This window comes from Eublepharis macularius, chromosome 2 (genome assembly GCF_028583425.1).
Source record: "Eublepharis macularius isolate TG4126 chromosome 2, MPM_Emac_v1.0, whole genome shotgun sequence".
NCBI classification, from domain to species: domain Eukaryota; kingdom Metazoa; phylum Chordata; class Lepidosauria; order Squamata; family Eublepharidae; genus Eublepharis; species Eublepharis macularius.
This window is the reverse complement of record NC_072791.1, coordinates 103,137,863-103,162,717: the sequence shown is the minus strand read 5'-3', so window position 1 is coordinate 103,162,717 and position 24,855 is coordinate 103,137,863.

Sequence of the window (24,855 nt, the reverse complement as noted above, 5' to 3'; positions counted from 1 at the left end):
GGAGAGGTGATGAATCAGGCAGAATTCACCAGCCGCCTTCTTCGGCACCACTCCCAATGGGGAAACCCTGAAATTGGGAACCCGGGGGGGGGGCGTCAAACGGGCCGATCACCCAGCCCTCAGCGCACTCCTTAACTATCTTATTCCTAACCACATCTTCCATCCCAACCACTGAACGCAAATTAGAACACATGTAAGGGGAATGGCCCCCTTGAACTGGAATTCTGAAACCAACAGAAAAACTCCGCAAAAGAAACAGCGCATCCTGCTTGCGCGGATAAGCCTGTAAAAGCCCCCTAAGGACCTTCAGCCTTATTGGGCTGGGTCCCTTTACCAGGAGCCTGCTGTTTACCGGCTCCCCCGTCACCAAATCCCCGGCCTCCCCCCCCCCCGCCTTGCTTTAGGGCATGAATTATAGGGGTGGAAGCCCACAGGAAGGACATTCGTGTTTAAACCTGCAGGGCTTACGTGAACATGCTCCCTTGAAAGCAAATTCCCAACACAGCAGCCGGGGTTGAACCGGCTGCCCCGCTGCGGGGCGGGTATTAGACACAGAAGCCGCAGCTGATCGCTGCACAACGTGCCCGCTATCAGAGCGATCCCCCAGGTTAGGCTTAAATGGCAACATCACTGACAGCCACAGCTGCTGGTGAATTCTGTCCCAAGGCACGCTGGGATTAAGGGCCGCCCTCATCCTAAACTCCTCATCATACTGCATCCAAGCAGCACCTGATAAGTTAGTGTAGCCCTTATAAATGATGTCCAGATATTGAAAGAGAGCTGCAGCCCTATGAGGCTGAGTCCTCACCAACACCCCAGCGTAAATCAAGAAACCCGGGAGCCAATTGTGCCAATTCCTATCAACATGCCTCTTCCTGAGCCTCTCTTTGTCCCTGTCATCAAGATCATCCTTGTCCTTCTTTTCCAACTCCCGGAAAAGAAGGGAAAAGACGTCAATGTATTCCCCCTTAACAATCTTATCACGTGTTGCCTGGGTTAGGTGATCCCCCAGTGGCAATGCAGTGTCACCGAAAGGGAGAGCATTAAAGGGGACATTGCCATAGGCCAACGGGGCATAAGGATAAATGCCCCAAGGACCGCCCTGGTACCCAGGCCACTGCCCAGCCGGAGACTGTCCCCATGCAAAATCAGCTCCTCCCCAAGCTGATGACGCTGGGGAACTCTGCTGTATGCCCGCCACTCCTGGCCCTGGCACTGCCCATGGGCAATGAACACCAGATGCCCATGGCACAGGCAATTGTGGGTAGCTACCAGTAGTTGAACCTTGCGTCCCCCGCACGTCACTGTGCCCCCATGGACCCCAAGGCCAAGGGAAAGGTGTGTGTGATGTGGTGTCCTTACCGGTACCATCCGTGGGCTCCACAGCCAAAGCAACCGGCGCCGGATCCACCACCGCTTCATGCTCCAAATCAACCAATTGCTGCTCAGCTCCGCCGGTCTGCCCTGCCATCACACTGGTTCTGCTGGACTCTCCGGCCACAGCCCCTGTAATGCCCTCAAGAGCAGAAAGACGCCTTAATATTTCTCTATTCACTGCATCCCTGGACGCCCCCCTTACGGGCCTAGATAGATCCTTATCCAAAACCATGCCGGTTGAGACACCCTTGTCTCTTTCCAAGGCAGCCAGCCTCCTTAATATCTCCTGCTGGCTGACCACCTCACTTTCTTCCTCAGAGGAAGAAGCTGCAATAATGGGCCTCTTAGCTGGGGCCTTCTTAGCAGGCCCCTTGCCCTTTGAAGGGCCAACCCCCTTCTTTGTTTTTTTTTTGAAAAATTTTTTATTGGGTTAGAACATTTTAATTTTTACATTACAATCAATTTTCCCCTAATTTTTCGTTTCTAACCCCCTCCCTTTCCCCCCCTTTTGTTGACTTCCAACAGCTTTCCCACCCTCTGTCCCTTTTCCCTTACTTCTATTAAATTCCTCTGTCTAAAACAGATATACATTCTCCATTATATTAAGCAGTACATCATTAACTCCTTTAATTATTATACACCCAAACTATACGTCTTTAGATAAACAATTTATCCCATTTTCCAGTTTTGAATAATTCTAAATAAACCTATATATCATAAACCATAAAAATTTCCCACATTTAAATCAAACAATTTGATTTATTCTCTATATATTACTCATTTCAACTTTTTATGGTAATTCTATATAACTCCTCAGATACTCAATCAATTTAACTCTTCTATACATTCAGTTTGGTGCATAAAAATCTTGTCAAAGAAAGAAAATATTGTTAGTTAGTCAATCCTCATGTTTAAACCTTATCATTAATTATTCTCTATCAGTTGACCTATACATATCTATATATATCTCAATCAATTAATCTAACTGCTTATAAATTCACATTTCTCTTCCTCCCCCGGTAAAGTCACCCCTCTCTTTTATACTTTTATTATATTTCAGTAGTTCTCAAACTGCCACAGTTTTCCTCCCACCTCCCATTTCTTCTCCAGGTATTGTTTCAGCTTCTCCCAGTCTGTGTTGAACTGCCCTGAGTCCAGATCTCTCAGTTTTCTTGTCATCTTGTCCATTTCAGCCATATACAGCAATTTGTAGATCCAATCTTCAATAGTTGGTACTTCTTGTACTTTCCATTTCTGCGCATACAGAAGTCTAGCTGCTGCAGTCATATAAAAAATCAACGTCCTATGATGGGCTGGAATTCCCTCCATTCCCAAGTTTAGCAGCAGGAGTTCTGGGTTCTTATTTATTTGAAACTGTAAAATTTCACTCATTTCTCTTATTATTTCCCCCCAGAACTGCCTAGCTACCTCACACGACCACCACATATGATAGAGGGAGCCCTCATGTTTCTTACATTTCCAGCATTTATTAGAAGTATTCAAATTCCCTAGCGCAATCTTCTTTGGTGTCATGTACCAACGATAGATCATTTTGAAAATGTTCTCTTTAATATTGATACATGTCGTTGTCTTCATTGTAGTTTTCCACAAGTATTCCCATGCCTCCATTGTTATTTCTTTATTGAAATTTATAGCCCATTTCACCATCTGTGTTTTAACTATCTCATCCTCAGTATACCATTTCAGCAATACTTGGTATACCTTGGATATTCTTTTCTTGTCTTCTTTAAGAAGGGTCTGCTCTAGTTCCGAGTTCTCTGTTCGTATGCCCCCTTTTGCAAAGTCTGAGTTGTATAAGTCTCTAATCTGTCTATACTGAAACCAATCATAGTTAGGTGATACCAACCCCCTTCTTTGGAGGCATCCTTAAGCTTAGTTGGCCCCACCAATTAACTTGCTGCACTCAAAATGGCCGCTGGCTAAGGAGAAACAAGGAATGGGGTAAAGCGCCCCCCAAGCCCCACCAATATCCCCTCACAAACCCCGGGGGGAGGGGGGTTGGTGACCGAATCACTCCTGCCCAGTCCACACCTCTTCCCCCTTATAACCACCGCGAGGAAGGGGGGTACGTGCCCCAAGGCCACCGACGGTAATTAGAACGCAGTTTGAGTGAGAGCAGGAGCGGGAGTGGGGGTGGGGGAGGTGTTAAACCCACCCAAAACCCCGTCCACAGCAAGCAAAAAGACCACCCAAAGGGGAGCCCGGTGGGGAGCCACTCCACGCTGAGGCCCACCTCAGGCGCCTCGCCCGAAAGAACCCGTCCAGCCAAGGGCCCGGCCCGCCCACACCCAAACCAGCGCTATGCCACCGCCAGAGCCGGCAAGTGCCACAAGCCACTGCTGCGCTCCAAGCGCAGCATGGAGCAGCGTCCACGACCGCTCCGGCCGCCGCCTCCGCACTCCAGCAGCCCGAACTGCCGCTGGAAGCCACTACCGCCGCCTCCCGATCGCCCACTCCAACCGCCACAGCCTCCACAATCCAGCAGCCCGAATTGCTGCTATAAGCCGCCACAGCCACCGTCAGATCGCCGCCGCAGCCACCCGCTGCTCAGAGAGGGACACACGACCACCTTCTCCGAGCTTCAGCAGCAACTGAGTGCTGCGTAGGCAGAGCCGTCTAAACGGCTACTGGCTCCGCCCACGCAGCAGGAACCCGGATGCCCGGGAAAGTCCCTGCTCTCCCTCCTCCCAGGAGAGCAATGCTGGACCCCCTCCGTAACAGCCAAAGCTGCACGGAGGTAGGGTCTAATTGTTCCAATTGTATATTATGCCCAAATTTTAGCCCATTTCTTGCAGAGTCTTTCACTCCTCCTTCTTCTGTCTCAAATTTTAACAAGAGTTTATATGTTTTAGCAATAACATGATCATCATTTGTACATAATTCTATTTCAAATTTAGACGTCATTTATTGAAACCCCCACAGTTTTTTATCTACTAAATCTTGCTAAAAATTGTGGATAAAAAACCATCAGCATCTGTAACCTTTAGCTATCAAATCTTCTCTTGATTTCACTTACAACCCTCTTGTGTAAAATCTAACAAATTCCCATAGGTTAGCTACTTTTTAGTTAGTCACTGTTTGGTTATTATTTCTCATCTATACAAGACAAGAACTGCAATGATGTCTTCTGATATAATCTTGGTTTATATTTATTCCATATCCTCAAAATGGCATGTCTAATATAATCACTATTAAAAACCACATTAAGTTTAACTTTATTATACCAAAAAATAAGCATGCTACCCAAATCTCATGTCTTTCTAACTTCAAGAGCCTATTTCTCAACATCAACCATTCCTTCACTCACATTCAACACCAAGCTGCAAAATATAGTTTCATATCAGGTAAACCCAATCTACCTCTTTCCTTTGCATCTTAGAATTATATTTAATTCTGTTTTTTTACCCTTCCACATGAACTTATTTTGTTTTGTTTTGTTTTTATTAATGCATCACATATTATTAAATTACAATACAGTCCCAGTTCTCCTATGATACATCTTTTACCCCTTTTGTAACCCTCCCTACCCCGCAAGGTGGCCATCATATAACTACAAATTAAATTTTTAGCCACGAGCACATTTTTTCCAATTTTTCAAATATAGCTGTATTGGCTTCTCCATTATATACCCATTGAAAATATACAGACCATTTCTCCTTTATCTCCTCCATTTTTCCATCCCATACCTTATCTTTTTTTAAACATTCCAGTATATCCGATTGAATATATTCATATAGGAAATCATTCCATCTTTCTAAGGTCCATTTTAAATTCTCCTTCCAACCGTATGCAATCACTGCATGTGCAGCTAGTAACATTGCTTTAAAAATATCCTGGTTTTGTTTCGCAATTCTAGTGTTTCCCAATACACCCATGAATAATAGATCTACATCTATATTAAGGTTAACCTTACATACCAATGCTATTTTCCCCCGTATCTTTTCCCAAAAATCTATGACCTTTGGACACTCCCACCATAAGTGGGAGTACCGCCCTTCTTTTGCATTGCAATGCCAGCAGTTAGGTTTCATCCCTTTAAGCATGTATGCCAATTGGGCAGGAGTTCTATACCACTTCATAATTATATTTCCTTCAAGTTCTCTATACTTTTCTAGCTTAATTGTCTTCAAATTCACCATTAACTTATTAACCTCCTCAGAAGTTATTTGTTTTTCTTTATTCCATTTATTTTTTAAAGTTCTAAACATAAACTCCTTATCCTTCACCAATTCAAGGTAGATTTTCCCTGCCAGCCCTTTCTTTATTTCATCCACATATAGTGCATGTTCCATATTATTGTCTTCCCTTTTAATAGCTTCTTTATATTTCTCTTGTTTAATTAAATGGTGTAACCCCATTAAATTTAACCAATATCTTTTCCCCAATTTTTGATTCAATTCCTGAAGTGGTAACAAATCCCCTTGACCATTATACATATCCTTAACTCTACTTATACCTTCCGCCTTAAGATCTTCCCAAAATTTCGGGTTCATCTCCTTCTCCCAGATATACTTAAGCGGAGTCCATTTCGAGTTCTGTGGCATCATTGCCGTTTTCCACCTCTTCCAAGCAATCAAGGCTATTTTTCTTGGGTCCTTTGCTTGTCTTATCTCCTTTTGCAAATTTCTAGTGTAAATTCCATAGCTACCTGCTCCCTTATTGATTGCAGATTCAAATCTTACCCACTTATCCCCTTTCCTCCATTCTAGCTCCATCAGTGCTTTCAACGGGAATGCATCATAATAGGCTTGCAGATGTGGGAGTCCCCATCCTAAATCATCTTGGGGCATATATACCAATTTTTTAAAAATTCTTGCTTTTTTCCGGCCGAACACCCAATTTTTAATATTTTCGTCCCATTTCCCTATATCTTTCTGGTCAAGTTCTATTGGGAGTACCTGAAGTAAGTATAGCATCTTTGGTAGTATAAACATTTTTACTGCTCTTTTTTCCTAAAATACTCAAATGTTTATTCTTCCAATCCTTCAATTTCTTTGTTATCTTTGACCAAACCTTATTATAATTGGTTTTTTGTAGCTTCTCTATGTTTCTAACAAGATATACTCCTAAATATTTAATTTTACTTACTCCTGATTTCATCCCCGTTAGAACTAATATCTCTCTTTTAGTTTCCCTATCTACGTTAAGAAACATTATTTCAGATTTCTTGATATTGACTCCGAGCTCCGAGCTTGACTTGAAATCTTCTAAAATAACTAGCAGTTCTCTTATTGCCTGTAGCGGATTACTTATTGTCAGCAGAATATTATCCGCAAAAAGATTTAACTTAAGTTCTTCCTTACCTATTTGAAATCCCTGAATTCTACCACTATTTTGAATCCTATCTGTTAGGGGTTCCATTGCTAATGCAAATAGCATCTGGGATAATGGGCAACCTTGCTTTACTCCTCTCTGGATTGAAATTTCTCTAGTATGTCTATCGTTTATTCTAATAACTGCTTTACCGCCCCCATAGATTTCCCTTATAGCATTTAGGTACGGTCCAGTGAAACCAAATTTCTCCAATACCTGCATTAAATAATTATGATTTAAGGTGTCAAATGCCTTGTAAACGTCTAATTTTAGTAGGGCTAGGGTTTTCTTTTCTTTACCAAACAAAACATTTAGTATATCTCTCAATGGATGGGCTATAGATCTATTCTTGACAAAACCATATTGATCTTCCTTAACTAGTTTTGGTAAATGTTTTTCCAATCTATTAGCTAGAACTTTTGCGAAGATTTTGTAATCTTGATTCAATAAACTAATTGGCCTATATGAATTTGTATCTAAACGGTCTCTCTGAGGTTTTAGAATTGGAAGGATCTCAGCTTTCTTCCATGAATCTGGCAATTTACCTTCTTTTAGTATATAGTTAAATAATCTTTGCAATTCTGGTATCAGTAACTCCGCCATTTCTTTATAATATTCTGCAGTGAATCCATCCAGACCAGGGGATTTTCTATTTTTTAGACCCTTTAATACTTCTGCTATTTCCTGTCGTGTGATTTCTTTATTCAGGCTCTCCCTCTGTTCTGTCGTTAATTTGTTGTCTAATTGTTCATCAAATTTTTGATTTTCTCCAGATTTAAATAACTGTTGATAAAATTTAGCAAATTCCTCTCTTATCTGAGTATTTTTAAAAAGCTGTTTATTCCCATCCCCTTAATGCATCCAATTTTTTGCTTTTCCTTCCTTGTCTTTAAATAATTGGCCATTCTTTTCATTGTATTTGTATTGATTCTGTGATATTCATTTTTCACTAATATTTCTTTCTTCCACATAGATAAACAGTCTAAATTCTCTAGCTCTTTTTAAAGTTTTTTTAGGAGTTCTTGAGTCTGTCTACTGTAGTTTTCCTGCAATTCTTTTTGTTTTTGTATAATTTCGCTTACTTTCCTGCTTCTTTCCTTATTATTTTCCCTTCTAATTCTAATTTCTTTAGCAATATAAACTCCCCTTATGACTGCTTTAGCAGCGTCCCAGAGCACTTCTTCCATAGCTGAGTTCCTATTTTCTCTAAAATAGAACTCTATATCTCTTCTTAAGTCCATCCAATCCTTTTCTGTTAATGGCATATTAGCCTTATATTTCCAAATATTCTTTCTGATCTTCACTTAATTTAAATTGCACTATCAAAGGGGCATGATCCGAAATCCATATAGGTTCCCTTCCACATAAACTTAGAAACATCCTTTTGTCATTGTTTAAGTGTTGTATCCATTGTTAAAACAGGAATGGTCTGAAACAAAAACATTCTAGGTAAAGCATTAATCTTAATCACAGATATCCTCCCCAACAAAGAAACTTGAAGTTTATCCTATCTTAACATATCTTTAAAAAAATTATTTCCTTATCTTTGACAAGAAATTATAGACCAAGTTCATTATCGAATAATTATATGTTGTTTATTACAATTTTAGCAGAAAAATTAAAGTTAATTTTGCAAGACTTTATTCACAGAGACCAATGCGGCTTTTTACTCAAGAGACAATTGAAAGACAATGTTAGAACAGCATTAGATATTTTAGGGTATTTGGAAAACATAATGAAAAACAAACAGCTTTTTTTCTTGGGAGCTGAGAAGGCCTTCAACAATTTTCAGCTTGTTTGTTCTGTTATGCACACCCCTAATGGCTACCTTTACCCTGGGAAGTGAGGATTCACTCCTAGTAGTGTGTTTTTTTGTTGCTTCCATTTCAAATCCCTTTGAGGATTCAAGGAGCTGGACATTGTATATGTAGTTTCCTGCAATAAAGTTATAACAAACAAATCTCATTATACACAATGAAGAGTTTAAAAAGTCTTAATTTCCTTTAAAATGTTTTCAAGAGATTAAGTTCAATTTTTCCTCTGCTTTTCCCTCAAATTTTCCACACCATGCTTCACCTCATTTGGAACAATCCAAAATTCACAAAATTTTAAAACTGATAAAAAAGTTTAATGCTGGAAAAATGATTAACTTGTAGTGTTGGTGGCTTATAAAAAGTTTCATTTACTTTTAACACCTTTTCTAGCCCCAATAAATCTGTCTCTTCAAACATATCCTGCTCCATTCTCTGAAGCAGTGAAAAAAATGTGCCTTAGCTTCTTATTCCATTAATACTATTATGTCTACCTGATCTTTGTTAAATCAACTTTTAATTTTACCAATCTTCTAATAGAAACAGTATCCAAAATGTTTCCAAGATGATCTTCAAATGTGTTGCTATGAAATTATTGTTAGATGAGTTTCAAAATCTGAGAAACAGTCTCCCAAAGGTCATCCTGTGCCAAATGCAATGATCATTATAATTAGAAATTGTAATATGAGAATCTAACCAAATATGATATGCAAAGATGTGTACTAAAGTCATGTGATTTTCTATTTTCTATTTCATTCTGTAACAGTATGAGGAGGAACAATTTGTAGTGCAGAAGTGGCAGAAGAGAGAGGATGGTAATCTTTCCATCATCCAACATTTTCCTACTCTATTCTGCCCAAGCTGCTTCTTCTTTCCGTGCATTTCAAAGTTCATGTTTACAAGCATTAGAGGGAGTAAGCAACCTTAGCCATTTTCATATTGTTTTGCAATATAGGAAAGTACTGTTGGGGTTTTTGGAACATTTATCCTATTAGGTAAACCTCACACATTCAGCCCTAGATAATACTTGGAAAATACATTACAAGAATTTCTCATGCTTTTAAAAAAAACAAACTAATGACCAGGCCCTGTACTCTGGACAAGAGGCTACTGTCAGGGCAGAATATGAGGAAACAAAATGGTTTCCAATTGGCAAGGGTGTCAGACAAGGATGCATATTATCTCCCTACCTGTTCAACCTCTATGCAGAGTATATCATAAGGAAAGCTGGATTAGATCTAGAAGAAGATGGAGTGAAAATTGGTGGAAGGAACATTAACAGTTTGAGATATGCAGATGATACCACATTACTGGCAGAAAATAGTGAAGACTTGAAACAACTACAGAAAAAGGTTAAAGGAGAAAGTGTCAAAGCAGGATTACAGCTGAACATCAAGAAGACAAAAGTAATAGCTATAAAATTTTAAGGTTGACAATGAAGAAGTTGAAATTGTTCAAGTTTTTCTATTTCTTGGCTCAATAATCAACTACAAGAGAGACTGCAATGAAGAAATCAGAAGAAGATTGAGACTTGGAAGAGTCTCAGCAAGTCTGTTAATGATAGAACGTTTTGGAGGTCTTTTCTTCATAGGGTCACCATAGGTCAGAGGCGACTTGATGGCATATAACACACACACACACACAATGACCAGGCCCACTTTTTTGAACATTAGTAAAGTGGTACTAGAGAATGTATTTTCCCACTCTCCTCCTGTATCCCTGATGTAAATCCTCACTAAACTTGCAACAAGTTACACCAGGGAGTGGGCAGTTCTGTTGAACCTGCTCTTTTATTTAAAATATTTATACCCCACTTTTCCACATAACATTCTGAACACTTACATAAATAAATCTAGAGCTATCTGCCATCAGTTTACTCAAGATAGCCAACCCCAAAGAAACAGAGGATCTAATTCAGCTGCTTAACAAAACTATTAAATGAACACAAAGGATGAAACAAATTATTGAGGGAATCCACAAGGCTAAGTTCTATATAGGCGACTTCATATTACTGACACATTCCCATGTAATAGGACAGAATGAAACCATTGAAAAGCTGTCCCCTTGACACCTACCATAAACTTCAATTGCTCCAAGATGTCAGGGTCAACAGTGTCAAAATAGAGGGGTCAAGTTACAACCTAACATGTAAAATATATTCCAAGGTATTTATTATGGACTAGAAACAAAGCCCATTTGGGAAAAAATACAACGGGCTCTAGAAAGGGGAGAGCGGGCAGGCAGGCATTCCCTCCTCCTTGGTCACTGATCCAGGCCAGTGAAGAAGTGGGGTGGGCATTGCCACCTGCTCCACAACTGATCTCAACAACATGAAGGGGTGGCAGGTTTTGCTACCTGCTGCACATCTGATACAGGCCAGGTAAAGGGGGGCAGGCATTGCTGCCTGCTCCACTCCTGATCCCAGCCAAGTGAAGGGGAAATGGGCATTGCCTTCTGCTCTGTGCCTGATTATGGCTAGGTGAAGGGGGGCAGGCATTGCTGCCTGCTCCAAGCCTGATACCAGCTGGGTGAAGGGGGTGGGCATTGCCACCTGTTCCTTGCTGGGTGAAGGGAGGAGCGAGCACTACCTTCTGCTCCTTGCCTGATCCTGACAGGTGAAGGTGGGTGGTGGGCTTTGCTACATGCTCCATTTCTGATCCCAACTGGGCGAAGGGGGTGCAGGCATTGCCACCTTCTGTGCTCCTGATACCGACAGGTTGAACGGGGGTAGAGATTGCTGCCTGCATGCCTCCTGATTCCGACAGGGTAAAGATGGGGTGGCCATTGCCGCCTACTCAGTGCCTTATTCCAGTAGGTTGAAGTAGGTGGGCTTTTCCACCTGCCCCACTTCTTGTGGAACACTACCTAACTGGAGAGCCAGTTTGGTATAGTGGTTAAGAGTGCAAGACTCTAATCTGGAGAACTGGGGTTGATTCCTCACTCCTCCACTTGAAGCCAGCTGGGTGACCTTGGACTAGTCACGGCTCTCTGGAGCTCTCTCAGCCCCACTCACCTCACAGGATGTTTTGTTGTGGCGATAATAGTAACATACTGTGTAAACTGCTCTGAGTGGGTGTGAAGTCATCCTGAAGGGTGATATATAAATCAAATGTTGTTGTTGTTGTCCTGGCTGGGTGAATGGAAGAAGGGAATTGCCTCCTTCTCTGTGCCTGAACCCACCCAGGTGAAGGCAGTGGGTGGGCATTGCCATCTGCTCTGCTCCTGATCCCACCTGGGTGAAGGGGGTAGGCATTGCCACATGCTCCACTCCTAATACTAGCTGGGTAAAGGCAGAGAGTGGGCATAGCCACCTGCTCTACTCCTGATTCCAGCTGGATGAAGGGAGGGACATTACCACCTGCTCTGCTCCTCATCCCAGCTGGGTGAAGGGACAGGCATTGCCAGCTGCTCCGCTCCTAATACCAGCTGGGTTAAGGCAGAGAGTGGGCATAGCCACCTGCTCCACTCCTGATCCCAGCTGGCTGAAGGCGGTAGGCATTGCTCCCTGCACCGCTCCTGATCCCAGCTGGTTTAAGGCGGGAGTTGAGCATTGCCACCTGCTCCACTCCTAATACCAGCTGGGTTAAGGTGGAGAGTGGGCATATTTACCTGCTCTGCTCCTGATCCAAGCTGCATGAAGGGGGGGAGCATTGCCACCTTCTCCGCTCCTAATATCAACTGAGTTAAGGTGGAGGGCCAGCACTGCCACCTGCTCCACTCCTAATAACAGCTGAGTTAAGGCAGACAGTGGGCATTTCTACCTGCTCTGCTCCTGATCCCAGCTGGCTGAAGGGGGGGGCGGTATTTCCACCTGCTCTGCTCCTAATATCAGCTGGGTTAATGCATGGGATGGACATTGCTACCTGCTCTCCTAATAGCAGCTGGTTTAAGGCGGGGGGCAGGCATTGCCACCTTCTCCGCACCTAATATTAGCCAGGTTAAGGCACGGGGAGGGCATTGCCACCTGCTCCGCTCCTGTTCCCTGCCTGGGCTTCCCACCACAGCATGTTTTCTGGAGTGATATGGTAAGTTACCTGGGCTTTCCTCTGCAGCAGTGCCCTCTGTTGGTGCACCAGGGTATAAAGTGAGTCATCTGAAACACGCTTACTCAATTATATAGTAAGATATCATAGGAATATTATGAGACAATAACATGAGCATTTGGGGGGGTGGATTCTCTACTAATAATGCAATCTTAAACAGAGTTATATTCTTTGAAATCCATTGATTTCTTTTTTTTTGTAATATATTTGTATTGGTTTTAGTTCCTGTTCAATCTGATAACAGAATTAATCGAAATCTTACATTTTTTTTGTTGCATGTTAAATACCATGCAGTTCATTCCATCTCTGCAATTCCTTCATATTTATATTACCTTTCACTAAGCTATTGCCATTCTAAGTCTACCTTCTTTTAGTTCTAATACAGCTTCCCCTCCCTTTTAATTGTATTTTGCTAGCATGCACCTAAGTCCCTATTTTATATTTTTGTTCAACCTATCTATAGAAGAGGGTCCATTTTTGTTTCCCATTATGTCTACTTTCTTCTTGTATTAACTCTGTCAGTGTGTCTAGTTCTGCCATCTCTTAAGATTTTCTCTATCAGTTCTTCTTTTGTTGGTGTATCTATATTTTTCCAGTGTCTGGCATATACTATTCTTGCTGCTGTTATTATGTGAAGAGTTAAATATCTATTTTCCCTATTTATCTTATCCAGCATTATATTTAGTAGGAACATTTCCGGTTTGAAAGGTATATTCGCTTCTAACGCCTCATGCAACAATCCATGTATCCCTTTCCAATATTTCTTTGCTTTTTTGCATAGCCACCATATATGGGAACAAGTGCCTGTTTTATCTTTGCACTTCCAGCATTTATTGGGTACTTCGGGATACATCTTTGCTAATTTTTCTGGTGTCACATACCACCTCTATATAGGTTTTCTTTGAAGGTGGCTGATTTTGTTACTTTGATATTTATTCTCCATATCTGTGTCCATTGCTCCATGTCTATTCCACACCCCAGGTTTTGTTCCCACTTTGCCATATAATCTTTTAGTTCCTCCTCTTCTATCTTCAATTATTTTATGAAGGCATATAATTTTCTAATTAGTTTTTCATTTGTTTCTAGCAGCAGCTTATCAAAAGGGCATCATTCCATGTAGAATCCCTGAGTTTTATCTGGATTCTATTTGCACTCTTAGCCACCATCCTGTCTCTATCTTCTGCTCTTTTAGCTCTTCTGTCGACTTTAGCTTTCCATCCTCTCCTAGCAGCTGTTCATAGGTGTGCACGTTCTCCCATTTTAATAAGTTTGGTTGGGTAAATGCTTCCATTGATTTCAATGGGCGTAGGTGTTATTGTTTATGATTGCACTGGCAATATGCTGAATCCATGACTGCTGAGAAGATCTTCATGCAAGTTATAGATTCTATTTATACATTGTATCTAAAAATCTCATACACCTTGCCAGACACCTAGGCTATGTGTAAATGATGCCTGTTGTCACATTCTTTAGTGTATAAAGTCTTATGACATATACTGAAGGATGGCATTAACTTTCAATAGCACTTTCTTGCATTACTGACTATAGTGTGTTCTTCAGCTTTTTCACGTCTCATGCAGAGAGGAATTTAGCCTTTGGTGTCTCATGAACACTGAAAATTATTTAAATTGATGTGCAAAGTCCAGACTGTTGAAATTGCAGCATTAGTGTTTTCTTAAAGCCATGCTATTTGACAAGCTAAGAAGGTTTTTTTTTACACTTGCTTTCAGTGATGGCTTCATTAGCCATGTGCAGAAAGTTCTGTATGTGACTGATAAGCTGTGATATCTGTTATACTATCAAATGAGAGGTTATGGATTTGATTTTCAGTGTCATGCAGTGTCAGTGTCATGTTGGACACTGTCAGTGTCCAACATGACAGTGTCATGTTGGACTTGGATGTATGTATAATCTTGGGCCTATTGCTTAACTGAACCCATCAATGAGTTGCTGTAAGAACAAGGGTGGGGGGAGAACCCTCATGAATGGTATTGGAGTTCTTTGGAGGAAGGATGAGAAACTAATGTAAGCTCATGTAGTGTTAAGAGTGTCAAATGAGAAGCAGGAAGACTTGAGCTTGTATCTTTACTCAGACTTGCAGCTCACATTGACCAGTCACCCTCTCTCAGCCTAATCTGCCTCAAAATTTGTTATGAGAACAAGATAAAGATAGAACTATGTGTGCTTCGGGGAGTTCCTCAAAGGAGGGTGGGATGAAAATGTGTAAGGGATATCAGAAAAATAAATAATTTCTTTTTCTAGATAACATTCTGCCACTATTCCCTTGGTAAATATAGATACATGTCTGCTTTCCTTATGTTCTAATCCTATTAATACACTGTAAAACTAAATGATTGCTAAATATAAACATTATCCCCATTGTCCCCAAATCAGATCCTTTAAAATATCATGTAATTACAATGAAACCATTTAAACATACTATGTAACAAAATGAAGAAATTAGCACATTTAATCCAGGCTGCGGTGCTCAAAGCTCTTACTCTTGAGCAAGATAATTACGTTTGGATGCTAAGGGGATTATAGCTTGAATTATTAATTGAGAGATGCACAAATTCTGCTTTATTGGCCATGGTACAAATCAGTCCAAACCCAGGCACTTTGGGTCTCAGATCAGAAACCTCAAAGTTGCTGTTAAGCAAGCTTCAGTTGCTTCCATCTGGTGGGTTCTTCCAAATAAAAGTAAATGTTAAGCAGCTGAACTGCAGTCTTTTGTTGCTGCTTTTGTGTTTGCTTAGAAGTGGATATTGAGCTGATGCTTCCCTACTGAATGAGGCATTGTGTTAAGGTAAACTGATGACTGAGTGGTTTGCTGGAACATGAATTGGTGAAATAAATCCACACTCGCTCCAGCGTGAGTTGGGGAAATAAATCTGTGTTTTATGGAGAAGGGAGTATTCACAGAAAGTGCAATGTAATTGAGGATAAGGAGGTCAATAGGAATTATGTATGACATTCCTAAGGCAAGAACTTGCGTGGATGAAAGAAAAGCAAAACCTGCTTTGAAGTATGCCCTTGAGAGGTAGTGATTCGATGTTGCCTACCTGCTAATCTTAAAAGGTATTGTTTGTTTAGCAATTCTCAGAAATGTGTATATTTGGATCTAAAAATAAGCAGTTCAAGCCCACCTACCTGCAAGTTTAGGAAAAAAATGTTCAAACAATAGTGATTTCTATTCCTGGTAAATCTGTCAAAGTATAGAAAATTCCTCTGCTCAGGCACACACACCTTTTGAAAGATGGTCCTATTATACATTATTCCCCACCCTTTAAACATGTGAGTAGCAAAAAGCATATCATGGGTTCATGAGGATATTCAGAGATGCCATCATCCTGCATGGAAGTTTCATCCGTTTTTTCCTTTCTGTCATATGAAATTGCATATCTTTCCATCCCTCCATTTGCACCAACAATGTTAAGGGCGGGGGGGGGGTGTCTACTATATTTAAGTTTCTTTATGTTTGAGCTGGGTTTGTCATGTAGTGATTTGCTATAGTGTTTCTCTTCAATAAAGGTTCCTAGGAATATATGAAGCTGTCTTACACTGTCCATCTAACTCAAAATCTTCAACTCAGGTTTGCAGCACCACTCTAGCATAGCAGACAGAAAAATGTCCTTCCTGACACCTGATACCTGAGCTCTTTCTCTTGGCGACACAGAATTCAACCTGGGAACATATATGTCATCAAGTCATAGCCCTCTAACTTAAACTATAAATTACAAACAGAGAAAGCTGGGTTCATCATTAAAATCCTCTGTTACCCTTTGTATCAATCACTTTGCCTCCTTGGATCAGATCTATAGGTAATTCTCTCCTGATCACTTGTTCATTTTAAGCAGTATGTGCTACAGAAGGATTGTATAAGAAACCAAACTTAACATAGAAAATTAGATTAGTGGTTTTCACCACCAAAGCTTTATGTGAGTGGCCTTATTAAAAGCATGAATGCCACCTTTTACTATTACTCTCAATTGGAAAATCCAGCAAGTACTTGTAATTCTGAATAGTGTCTTATCTGGTCCATTACCTATACTGACAGTATTTAGTGCTTCTAAATACACTTTAAATCACTTTGATTAACAAAACACCTGAGCTCTTAAAAGAACACTACTCCCTAGTCTCTTAGCAGCAACATTGAATGCTAATTTAAATAGAATGAACTAGCTGATTAGGTTTTCAGTGCTTCATTGTATACTTATATGTATGTACATGTTAAAGGAGTTTTTAAGTTATGTTTTGAGCTCTATTATCATGATGCAGGAGACAATAAATTGCCAAATACTTGCTACATAAAGACTTCCTTTTGGAGAAAGTACATTAAATTGTACAAGGAATTTCTTATTGTGTATATTTCAAGTAGTTTGGTTCTGAGGCAGAAAAACAAAGGCATTCAAGCATTCTATTTCATTATCAATACTGGATTGTTTCCATAGAGACATGAGGCTTTTAACAAATATGTTTGGTAATTGTAGCAGACTCCAAGGTCTGCCTTACCTTATAATTATTGATTCACACACTAAAAATTATAGACATACATTTAGGATTGCCACCTTGTAACAGGGCCCATAAATCCCCCGAAATAGGGTGTTCAAGTGGAGTTAGTAATTAACTAAGAGTGAGGGAAGAGTAATATGAGAAACTATTTATTAAACAAATTTGCTTGAAACTTGAACTTTTTGTCTCTTCTGAACTTTGTGTGTGTTTGTTGAGTCACTGCCTGTAGCTCTTTCCACAATCTCTGTCATGGTTGCCAGATCCCCTGGGGGCCAAATCAGGGTACAAGTGAGTGGGTGGTGAGTACTTACTAAGTTTGAACCAAGTTTTAGAGAATCAGCCTATGGCGTGACCCATCATTTCTGCACTATGCAACAAATGAGGTCATCTTCTGGCACCATGGAAGTGCGTGCATTCATTTTGGCTGTGTGCCTCACAGGCAGACAACATGCAATTGGCCACTTCCTTGAACCCCTCCCCCTAGACCAAGTTTGTTCTGGTGGGGACGGCAGCTGTGGGTGGCTAGGAGTGACAGATTCCCCACTACCTGTGAAGGACTCACAACCCTAATGTCTGTCTTCCCATGTTCCTGAATTATTCCCTCTGTCTATTTTGCTAGTTCGCCCAATTCCACATACATCAATACATGTTTCCTTTTATAACGTTCAGAAAACTATAAAGAAACAAGAATTTCCCCCTTAAATTTAGACAGTTTTTTTACTTGGTAAGATTTACTCACTGTTTGACCTGCTCAAGTTGTCTTTTATGGTGCTACAGGTATAGTCATTTTTTTGTGTGCCCACAGTTAATGTCTGGTGTTTAGACATGTTTATATTGGTCCATCTACCATTACCTTGCTCAGTAGAATCTGTGACATCTGAGCTACCTTCCATTTATTGACTGACAACTGGAGTGGTCCTTTATTCATCCTTAATTTGCCTCTCTTCTTTCTGGTTTATTGATCCAGATAAAGGATAGCTGCTGCTTTGCAAATGTCTTCTATTTCTGCTCAGTTTTGCATCTCCAGGGTAACCAATTCAATTGATCATGTGGTCACTTGATATTGGATTTCATGTCTTTTTTCCACTCCTCATCTTGTCACCTTGGTGGCTATATCCAGACTTGCTGGCCCACTTGTAGCTTGGGAAGGTCCTTAGCTGACTTGTTCTAGAGGTAAGTTTGCTTTAACTTCCGTTCTGCTATAAGTTCATATTGCCTGTTGTGGCCATCTGTTTGTACTAAGTTCTCTTCATATTGGCAGCAAAGTCTTCATTATCCATCAGGCCTTGAGCTGGACAATCATCCAAACCCTGTGAAAATATGCTCCTGTGGTCAGGGATAGCCAGATATGGATCACTCCCTGCTTTCCTTGTTTGACCCACTTTCTGATTACTCTTGGGTTCAGCAGGGGAGGATGTCTGGTGATTAAATTCCTACTGATTCTCAAGGGCTCTGAATTATTCTGATACAAACTGAGGCTCATTGTCTGAGATTACAGTTACAGGTTTTCCGTAGCAGCTAAAATAGCTCTTAAGTTTCCTAATAACTGTCTGAAATCTGATGTCTAAATAACTATGTGGGAGCCACCTTGGAAAAATGCCTAAAAATTAGAGACTCACTAGTCTCCAGAGGAGAAGTCAATTATATTGTAAAGATTTTAATAAAGTGCAAGTGCTAACTATGTGCAATGTAATTATAGAAAATTCGTAAGATATTCAATATACGATATACAAACATTATACATCTATAATTGCCACTTCAACTTACAATCAATAAATAGCTAACACACTAATTTGTCTGGTGAAATACAATTGTTGATTTCAACTGCATTCAGCTGCTACTAACAGCATTCGTCCTTCTCCACGTTTGCGTTGCCTCATGGATGATGAATGGTCACTTAGGCTTATGAACTACCTTATTGCAGCATGCACTTTATACTATTCGGCACACCCAGCTGCAGCAAAGCTGCTTAAGCTGGGTGCCGTTTATTGCTGCCTTGCCTGGAGGGAGGGGCAGACTCCCTTCCCGGGCATACGGGTCTTTTGGCTGGGGGCGGAGCCAACGCCTACAGGCGGCTCCGCTTTCCCAGCCAGCAGTCGCCTTCTGCTTCGGAAGAGAGAAGGAGCCTTTTCCCTCTCTCCGAAGTGGAAGGTGGACCCAGGAGCGGCGAGGGACTCGGGGCAGCGTTTCCGAGAGCAGCGTTGGTGTGCTGCTCGTTTCAGCTGCGGAGCATCGGCAGCTTCTTGGAGGCGGTTGCTGGGCCCTGCCTCCGCAGTGTGCCCGCGGGTGTTGGCGCGTTGGTGGGGAGGGAGTGGGCCGTTCTGGGTGCTCCCTGCCTTCTCGTTCTCGTTGCCTCCGAGCCGTTGGCGGCGGCAGGGGGGCGGTTGTGGCAAGCGGAGGCGAGGCGCGGCTTTTGCAGCGCGGCCTCGGCGGCGCGGCCTTTGCGGCCTCTGCGCCGCGGCAGCGCGGCCTCTGAGCTGCGTCAGCGCAGCCTCTACGCCGCGGCAGCGCGGCCTTTATTCTGTGGCAGTGCGGCCTTTCGGCCGTTTTGGAGGAGTGTCCCCCCCCCCCTTATTGGAGCCTGTGGGGGGGCTTTTGCCATTGAGGGAGCAGCGGGGCTGGGCCTAAGTGGGGTGGCCTGTCCACATCCCCCCCCTTCATATCCTCCCTCCTGTTGGCAATTGCTGTGTTTGGAGTTGGCTGCAGGGGGTGTTAATTTTTCCTGTGGGCTTGCTCGGGGGCGTTTGGTGGCTCTGTCTAGTGCTGTGCTCTCAGGCCAGCCTTAACTCATCTATTGGGGGCCACCTTGAGTGTAAAGGTGCTTGGCGGCCACTTTGTTTTGCCACAGCATGCCTCCCAAAAAGGGCGGGGGCCCTTCCAAGGGCAAACAGCCTGCCAAGCGTCCTGCAAAGAGGCCTCCCCCTGCGCCATTGTCCTCATCGGATGAGGAGGATGGTGTACCCAGCAGGCAGGAGCTGCTGGACAGGCTAGCTGCTTTGGAACAAGCCCGTGTCAGCTCTCAGCCTGGGGGCTCTGGGGTTCGGGCACGCAGGCCCACTAAAAAGGTTTCTGATGCTGTATTTCAGAGGGATATCTTGAAGCGTATTTCTGCTCTGGAGGAGGCAGCAGCATCTGAGCGTGGTGAACCTGGCAGCAGCCAGGGTGTGGCCATGCCGCCTGAAGAGGTACAAGGGACTGAAGCCGAGCAGGAGTCCGTTGGGGACTGTGGACAGGTGGCCATAGCAGTTGAGCCAGCGGTGCAGGAGGGTAAGTCTGTTCAGCCTTCCCAGGCATGCACCTGGCCTTGGGGGCCCTGGGGTCAGTCCACTGCCTCCGCGCCCCCTGGCTGCTCTTCACCAGTTACACAACATTTCCTCCCTGCTTGGCCCCCGGCGGCTCCCGCAACCTGGCAGAGTGGGGCGAGCACTTCTTTTGGCCAGCAGCAGGCACCTTGTGCTTCTACATCTTCCGCACCCCAGTCTGGGGGCGTGCCATACGGTTATGGGTGCCAGTGGGGTTCTCCCCCCTGTTGGCAATTGCCTTATGGAATGGTGCCATACAGAGCATTACCATTCGGGGATACGGCTTTACCCCTCGGTGACCACTTAACTCAAGCCACCAGGGAGAAAATATTAAAAGGGGAGTATGTGGATGTCTTTACCCTTCTCTTCAGGGAACTGGAGAAGAAGGATAAGGATGATTTGGATGACAGAGATAAAGAAAAGATTAAGCGCAGAAAGGTGGACCGCAATTGGTCAAATTGGTTACCGGGGTTCTTGATTTATGCCGGGGTATTGGCCAGAGCGCAGCCTTGGAGGGCCGTGTCTCTTTTTCAATATATTGACATTATTTACAAGGGATACACCGGATTTGTGGGGGTGGCCTGGCTCCAGTATGATGAGGAGTTCAGGATGCGTGCTGCTATGAATCCTGGCCTGCCGTGGGACCAGGTGCACCAGCAGCTTTGGTTGCAGGTCATGTCCCCGGCCAAACCTAATTCTGGGGATAGGTCTGACAGTGGCCATCTTATTCAACGTTCCCAACCGGCATCTGGCTCCCGCGCCCCCGCGGGGCAGCAGGTTCAACCCCGGCTGCTCTGTTGGGATTTCACATCCAAGGGGCAATGCAATCGGAAGGCTTGTAAGTACCGACATGAGTGTCCTTCCTGCAGTGGCCCCCACCCATACTCTGCATGCCCTAAGTCCAGACAAGGGGGTGGGGGAAAGCGCTTTGGGGGGGGTAGCAATCAGCAAGGACCTGGTAAAGGGACCCAGCCCGGTAAGGCTGAAGGTCCTTAGGCACCTGTTGCATTTGTACCCCCGGCGCAGAGATGCTGAGTACCTGTTGGCCGGGTTTGAGTTTGGTTTTCGTATTCCTTTTCAGGGCCGAAGGGAGCCTTTCATGTCAGCCAACCTTCGGTCAGTGGCTGGCATGGAAGGTGTGGTAAGGGCCAAGATCGCGAAGGAATGCGCGGAGGGCCGGGTCCTCGGCCCTTTCGACACCCCTCCTGTTCCTGGTTTGAGGGTTTCTCCGTTGGGGGTGGTGCCTAAAAAGGCGGCTGGTGAATTCCGCCTTATACACCACTTGTCTTTCCCCAAGGGCGGGTCGGTGAATGATGCCATCCCAGAGCATCTTTGTTCAGTCCGCTACACATCCTTTGACCAGGCGGTCAAAGTGGTGCGGAGGTGTGGTGTTGGGGCGGAACTGGCAAAATGCGACATCAAGTCAGCCTTTCGCCTCCTGCCAGTACACCCCGGGGATTTTGATCTGTTAGGGTTTTTCGTTTGAGGGCAAATTTTATATGGATAGGGCCCTCCCCATGGGTTGCTCCATATCGTGTGCGGCATTTGAGCGCTTCAGTTCCTTTTTGGAATGGGAGTTGCGGCGCCGTATGGCTTGCCCTGATACCTGTCATTACCTTGATGATTTTTTGTTTTGTGGGCCAGCCGGTACTGGGCAATGTGCCAGGCTATTGGCTGGCTTTGTGGGGCTTGCCAAGGAACTTGGGGTTCCTTTGGCACATGAGAAGACTGAGGGCCCCTCCACTGTTTTAACTTTTCTAGGCATTGAGCTGGATACAGTCCAGCAGTCTTTCCGGCTCCCTGCTGATAAGGTTGAGGACCTTAAGAGCAGAGTGGAAGAATTTAAGGGTCGGAGTAAGGTTACTCTCCTCGAATTGCAGCAGTTGGTGGGGCACCTGAATTTTGCCTGCAAGGCCATCGCTCCGGGTAGGGCATTTTTGAGGCGCCTTTGTGATGCCATGGGGAAATTGCAGTTTCCTCATCACAGGTTGCGTCTGAGCAAGGGTATTCAGAGTGATCTTCGGGTCTGGCAGGAATTTTTGCGGTCTTCAATGGGGTGACGTTTTGGAGAGAGGACTTGTTGCTTGAAGCTGGGCTTCAGGTTACCTCTGACGCCTCTGGATCCTTGGGATTTGGGGTTTATTTCAGGGGCCATTGGTGTGCTGAACGCTGGCCCGCAGATTGGGCAGAACGGGGACTGTCTAAAGACTTGACATTTTTGGAATTTTTTCCTTTGCTGGTGGCGGTGTGGCTTTGGGGACGGGAGTTGGCTAACAGCACGGTACACTTCTGGTGTGATAACCTAGCGGTGGTGCATGTGGTCAACTCCTTGTCGTCGAAATCACCTAGGGTGATGAGGCTGGTGCGGGCCTTTACCCTAAAATGCTTACAGCTGAATATATTATTTAGGGCCAGGCATGTTCCTGGAATGAGTAATGGGGTGGCGGACGCTTTGTCTCGCCAACAGATGGAACGGTTTTGGCACCTGGCCCCAGAAGCCGATCGCCGGCCAGCGCGGATGCCCATGGAGCTGTGGCAGCTTGGGAGGCAGAAGCGAGCCGGGCAATCCAGTTAGCCTTAGCCCCCAGCACACGGAAAGCTTATGATCGGGCTATCAGGCAGTTCACTGAGTTTAGGAGGACGGTAGGACTCCAGGAGCTTTGGCCTGTCCCTGCCGAGCACCTGATTCAATTCTGTGTGGCACAGCGGGGGCGTTGCCTCTCTGTCAAGTCTATTAGGGGCCAGCTAGCTGCTCTGGCCTTCTTCAGCAAGGCACGTGGCCTGCGTGAAGACACTGGGGATTTTCGGATACGTAAGATGTTAGAGGGTTGGTCCAGGGAAGCTGGGCCCTCTAGGGACCAGAGGCAGCCCATTTCCCCGTCGGTGCTTAAAGGGCTGGGAGCAACTTGGGCTGAGGTTTGCTCTTCGCGTTTTGAGCAGAGGCTCTTCCACGCAGCTTCTTTGGTTGCTTTTTTTGGGGCCTTGCGGGTTAGTGAATTGGTGGTTCATTCCCGCAGGGATGCCTCCAACCGGGCTTTGTTAGCACGAGATATTTCCTTCGTAGGTGACAAGGTATCCATTCGGATCCGCAGATCTAAAACGGACCAGGAACAGCGGGGGGCCACCCTGCTCTTGGGGCCTTGCACAGACCGTGAGCTGTGCCCGGTCCAGGCTTTGCGGGACTATGTGAGAGTCCGTGGGGAGGCCCAAGGGGTTCTGTTTTGCCATAGGGATGGGGCACCTCTGACCCGTTTTCAGTTTTGGGCGGTTACGAAAAAGGCCCTTGGTAAGCTGGGGCTGGTAGGGGTTAAGTTTGGCACCCATTCTTTTCGGATTGGGGCCGCCTCTACGGCTGCTGCTATGGGGTACACCCAGCGGGCCATACAGAGGGTAGGCAGGTGGCGGTCAGGCGCGTTTCGCTCCTATGTCCGCCCTCTACCGCAGTATTAATTGCCTACACTAACTGCTCTTTCCTAGGTGCGGCGTCGGTCCTGGGGAAGCGCAGTATCCTGATTTGCGGACACAGCATGGTGTTCTGGGCTGCCCATCAAGCTAGGAGAACACCGATCGGATCCCAGTTGGGGCTGAGTGCTGTGGCCACGGTTGAATGGCTGGGTCGGCGGGGCCTGCGTTGGCCTGGTTTGTTACCTCTCTTGTTTAGGGGGCGGACTGGTCCGCCCCCGCATATTCTGGTCATTCACCTCGGGGGAAATGACCTCGGTTTAGTGCAGGGAAAGGCCCTGTCACTGCAGGCAACTGATGACCTTCGTGAAATAAGCCGCCGTTGGCCGGGAGTGCTTATTTTCTGGTCCGAGATACTGCAACGCCGGGTGTGGCGGGAGGCCTTGGATACACGGGCCATTGAACGGGCCCGCCGCAAGGCCAACAGAGCTATGAAGAAACCCTTGGGGGAAGGCTTGGGGATTTACTTGCCACACCCTAGGATAAGGGCCGAACTTGCCCACCTTTACAGGAAGGATGGTGTACACTTGTCACCAGAGGGCAACGATATCTTCCTTGATGATTTTCGGCAAGGGCTGAGGTTGGCTTTGAGCCACCTGTGGGGCGCCAGGGCCTAAGCAGAGGCTTGGCCCTTGCGGTGGCAGGAGATTCTCGGGAATAGGGAGCGGGCCGGTGAGCACCCAGTGGCATTTCCCCATGTGGGAACAGGGTCTGCCATCAGTGCGGTATGCTTGTGACGGCTACCACAGCACAGGCAGACGCCTGCGGGGATCCCCAGGGGCAAGCCCTTCCCTCATGCTGTACGGCTGGGGCGTTAGGAGCTTGCGGGGGGATCCATTCGCCTGGCTGGCCGGGTTGCAGTCATTCTATGGATGGCCTACACCCGGGGCTTTGGGGCTCGCCCACACAGGTCAAGGCGGAGGTCCAGGGTTGACCCCGTGGCTTGACCTGTACCGCTTAGTTGGCCCTTGCCTTAGTTATAGTTATATTTATTGTTATATTAATAAACGGCCC